Genomic DNA, 5,388 nt, shown 5'->3' with positions numbered 1-5,388 from the left:
GGACCAATCTCCAGAACACCAGCTTTCTTCTGAATGCTGGGTGTGGCTCTATCAGAATGAGAGCTCGAAGCATGGTGGAGGGAATTCTCGGCCAATGTATCAAATAACCTCCATGCTTCGTCCTCGCTCTTCAGCATGAATGTCCCTCCACATGAAGAGTCAATCATCTGACGATTCTTGTCAGACAATCCATCGTAAAAGCTCTGCACCAGTTGCCATTTCGGCACCTGATGATGAGGACATTTCCTGAGGAGATCCTTCATTCTCTCCCAGGTCTCATGAAAGCGCTCACCATCTAGCTCTGAAAAGCTAGTGATGGCTCTACGATATTGGTTTGTACGACCAATGGGAAAGTATTTCCGAAGAAACTTCTGTTGCAATTGATCCCAGGACTCTATTTCTATAGAATCTAAGGACTTTAGCCAATACTTGGCTTTGTCCTTCAATGAAAAGGGGAATAGAGTCAATCTCAAAGCAACATCATCGAAATTTTGTATCTTTAGAGTAGAACAGATTTCGAGGAATTCATCTAAATGTCGGTAGGGATCCTCATGACTAAGGCCCTGAAAAGATGGGAGCATCTGAATAATGCTGGCCTTAATCTCATAATGCGGCGCTCCTACATCGGGTCTCCGAATACAGGATGCCTGAACATAGTCTGTGGGAATGAAGTACTCCCTCAGAGGACGTGGATTAACTGGGGGTGGAGGTGGAGGATCCATGTCAGCCATTGTTGTCGAACTTCGATGAGAATGTAAAATTCTCTCTGGGTTGTCAACAAATGGGTGTAATGGGGTTCCTAAACCTCGTCGCCCCTGCATACACTGGTACTAAGACCAGATGTAAGCAAACGACCTAATTCTAAATCTAAACTACACAGGTACTAAAATGTAAATAAAGCAAATAACAGTACTAATAAACAGATATGCTATCTATCTATGTCAGGATTCTATACTGAATAAATAAATAACAAAGTAACTATTCTAAAACAAATAAATACAGGAAATCACAAACTAAGTTTTTCTAAAACCCACCTGTCTAATCGCTCCATGCAGAATGAAAAATAAGTGAATCCTAGAAAGAACAGTACGTGAATCCTATATTTACTAACTATGTTAATCCTATATTCACTTACTAATCCTACTAACTAAAAAGAAAACAACTAATTAACTAACTAACTAAAACAAATTAATAAATCAAACTCTAAGAAATAAAGTAATTAATTCGTCGTTCCCCGGCAACGGCGCCAAAATTTGGTTGATATTTTGAAATGATCGTTTTAAAACAATTATTTTCAATAAAACTTTGGAAAATCGTCAACCAAAAGTATAAAAACCGACTTTTCACAAAGTGGTAAGTACGGGTCGAATCCTCAGGGAACAGGAATTAATCAAGATATTTCTGTAAAATTTAATTTATTAATTACAAACGTCACTCTACAATTATAAAGCTAATACAACTACAATTAATCACTAAAATGAAAATGAAAAAACAACTAAGTCTTCTGCTCCACACCAAGGGTATTTCCGTCTTTTCGCCAATCATTCACTCTTCGCACTTGGACAATAACCCTGGAAACTAAATATGCTTTTCAACCTAAAAATGCAGAAAAATACAAAGTTAGTATTCTATTCTAACAATGCAAACAATAACTAAAACTAATTCTAATTTTACGAAAATAATAACACAAATGCTACTTATCAAACAATAATTAAATAAAATACTAAACTAATTCTAAAGTTAACTAAATTAATTCTACTAATGTTGTATAATGATTATGCAGCTCCTAAAATGCAGAAATTACTGAAAACAGCTCTAAAATGCCGAAACTCAAGAAATTACGAAAATGCCCCTAACTAGTATAAAATATATTTCTGACAGGTTATCGGAAAACCACTGTTGGACAAGGCAAACGAGGTCTGATTTTCCCGAAACTTGATCTGTTCTGCAACTGACAGATTAAACAATCTGACAGTTTTTACAGAATGAAAAAAAAAATATCTGGAACTCCAGATATAAGCATTTCAAATCTGGGAAAAATCAGGATATCAAAAGTCCTGTAATTTAAAATCCAGAAAAAGCGGTTTTCGCAAAACGCTTAAAAATCAGACCAAATCAACTCCGAAAGAGCTAAAATTTGGTCTGCAGAACAGAAAAAAAAAATTGGAAAACAAGAAATTTTTGCACATAAAATAACGCTTGTGCGACAGGGCAAAAATCGGGTGTTTCTTTGAGTACACTATTCACTTTATGAATCTATTTAAACACTATAGAAGGCAAATTAAACCTAATGCAATCTAAATGACACTGTATAATAGTATATATGCAGATGAATATTACAACTATGCTAAATACATGACGAACGAAATACAATAAGCAAATTATGACTAGTACTACATTAACTAACGATGCAAATGCAACTATGTTACTCAAGGAAATGCAATCTGAACTACTATGTTAAATAATACCTAACTACAAGTAAAACAATCACAAAACACAGCTCACACACACGAAACAAATACAATATACGCACACCCACTTCTACACTATCACTACATCAAATAACTAAACTACTTAATCTAAAATAAAAATAAAGCACATCTAAATGAAGGTAAATCCACTAAAGAACAAAGATAAAGTTAAGGTTCACTCGGTTGACTCAACTAGGCTCGATTTTGACTTGACTCGGTTTGGGTTGAATCGGTTTTGACTTAGTTAAGGTTGGGTTAACTTGGCTAAGGTTGACTTGGACTAGGTTCGGTCTTGACTCACCATGGGTTGAACTAAGACTCGATTAGGGTTAGGTTTTGACTTGGTTAGGTTTACTAAGACTAGGTTGGACTCGGTTTAGGGTTGACTTAGTCAACTAAGGGTGGTTTGGTTTAGGTGGGCTCGGACAAAGGTTGACTCAACTAGGCTTGGCTTAGATTAAGTTCGGTAGACTCGATTGACCTAAACTTAGGTTAGGTTTGACTAAGACTTGACTAGGGTTAGGTCTTGGTCTTTGACTTGACCTAGACTAACTGGGTTTGATTTTGGTTTGACTAGGCTCGAGTTGGGTTAAGTAGGGATTAGGTTTGACTCAACTAGGATTAACCTAGGGTTTTGACTTGGGCTAGAGTTCGATTTGACTTAGACACACGGCACACCTAACTAAGTCAACTAGGTTGACTAGGTTAGGTTAGGTTTCAATAGGTAGGTTCGGTTGACTCAACCTAGATTTGACCTAGATTAGGTTTGACTTGGATTAAGGATGACTCAACCTAGGCTCGGTCTTGACTAGGTTAGATAGACCCAGTTTTGACTAGGTCAAGGGGGTTAGACTAGGGTTTGACTCACTTAATTAGGTCGATTAAATTAGTACCCTATTAATTATCCTAAATTAATTCAAAGCTAACGATTTTAATGTAGAAGGTTGGGAAAAGAAAGTAATAATTACCAATGTTCAAACTTTGAAATGCTTTGGATTCTCAAAAATCGCCCCACTTAAAGAGGGAGTTACATTCCTTAATTGTCTTTAAAGCTCACTTTGGAAAAATGAAAAGTCCAATATAGAAATACACGATTTTTGCTTTTCAAGATGGAATTGAATTGCTTTTAATTCTTTATGGAAATCGTGGAGCCTAGATTGGAGATTTAATTAAATTCCAAAAACACTTTCCAAAGCTAAATAGTAACTCCTTCTTTAATGCAAACTCAAAATTTAAATCTCCCTTAAATGTCTCACACGATTTTTTAAGAAACTCCTCTTTCCAAAAGCTTTCCAAATTTCAATTACTTTAATTACCTCCCTTCTCAAAAATCGCCAACTTCTAATGGTGCTACTTTCTAAACTAATGCAATTAAAACTACCTAGGGAATAAAAGGAATTAAATAGCAAAACGATTTTCTAGGATTAAACACTAACCTAATTCCCAAAACCTACCTAAATGCAATCCTAAAAACGGCTAAGGCAATAAACCCTAATACATTGAACCTAGACAACCTAATTAAACATACCTAATTGTAATTACTAAGTACCAAAAATAGCCTAGAGCTCGAATTGAGCTCTAATGGCTGCCGCCCCACCTAGGGGAAGAAGAAGACCAACAAAAATAAAAAATAAAAACATAAACTAACAAAAAATGATTTTACTAAGTAACCACTATTTTGATAAAACTAAATTAAAATATAATAAAAAGAACTCCTAATTACACAAATGCAAACATGAACATCACTATGCTGGAATTTATTTAAAAACATAAAGAAATGAAAATTCGACTTTTGTAAAAAAAAATTTCAATAGATCCAAAACACCAAAAACACAAAATGATAAAAATGATTCTCTAGAACAATCCGAAAATAATGAAATGAACTAACACAAGTTTATGTTGCTGTTAACATACAAAATACACAGCAAACCACACGACTTACCAACCTAAACATACACTTTTAATGAAAATGCAAAGATCGACTAGAATAAATCTAGCCGATTTTTTTTCTTTTTCAAAAACGAAAGCAAACAAGACACACTCAAATCCCACGAATACAATGAATCAAAATGAAATTTTAAAATTTAATTTTCAGTAGAACAGACCCAAAAACACGTTGGAAACAAAAACCCAAATCGGCTAGAAAAACCTCTAGCCGATTTACATATTTTTAGAGAAAAACGATGGAAAAACACCAATCAAATACATAATCAAAAAAAGAAAACCTAATCTAGCGTGCTGGCCTATGCACGAACTCTATTCTAAGGTTGAAAACAAAAAGAAAACAAGAAACACTCAGAAAATAAGAAAATCAAATCAACACTCAATTCGGTTTTAGCTAGAAGAGAAGGAAGAAGAAGACCTACCTCTTGGAAGATCCGACGACCAGGGGGATGAAGAAGAGCGGACCGTGACTTGATTTGGACGTCCTTAACAGTTCGAGAATGCTGGACTTCACCAAAAAAAAAAGCACCTTTGCAGCTGCTACACGTTGGAGATCCACCGAAGATGGAGTATGCGCCGATTCTCGATCGGAGGGTGTAGAAAGCCGGATGGAGGTAGGGCCGGCTCACCTTGTTGGTGTGTTTTGCACTCCCACACAAGGTTAATGGTCTTCACCTCTGCTACACCTGCAAAATTACAGAAAAATGGTGAAAATACAGCAAGGAAAAAGGAAGAAATGAAGAGAAAACACAAGGGGGATCGAAATATGCTTGGAACCCAAGCATAGACCGGTCTTCAATGGCCAAAACGTGGGAGGATGGAGAGGAAGGAGCTGCTGGAGTAGAAGCACTGCAGAGGGCGTCCAAACAAAGCCAAAGACGCCTAGGGTTCTTCTAAAAAAACTATTTATAATTTTGACATTTTTCAGAAAGAGGTTTAAAAAATAAAATTTTGCTAGGCGTCACTTTCTGGG

At 35.9% G+C, this 5,388-nt stretch overlaps 1 non-coding gene across 1 annotated transcript; it reads left to right on the top strand.

The window, feature by feature from the left end:
* The first annotated feature begins 225 nt into the window (after positions 1–225).
* LOC149829804 (small nucleolar RNA R71) lies at positions 226–328 on the top strand. Its single transcript, XR_016433957.1, has one exon. It is a non-coding gene; the product is annotated as a small nucleolar RNA R71 (small nucleolar RNA).
* The last annotated feature ends 5,060 nt before the right edge of the window (positions 329–5,388 follow it).

Source organism: Nuphar pumila, chromosome 8 (assembly GCF_984573655.1).
Source record: "Nuphar pumila chromosome 8, dmNupPumi1.hap1.1, whole genome shotgun sequence".
NCBI lineage: Eukaryota > Viridiplantae > Streptophyta > Magnoliopsida > Nymphaeales > Nymphaeaceae > Nuphar > Nuphar pumila.
The sequence above is the reverse complement of the archived record's forward strand: the minus strand, read 5'-3'. Positions and strand labels throughout refer to the sequence as shown.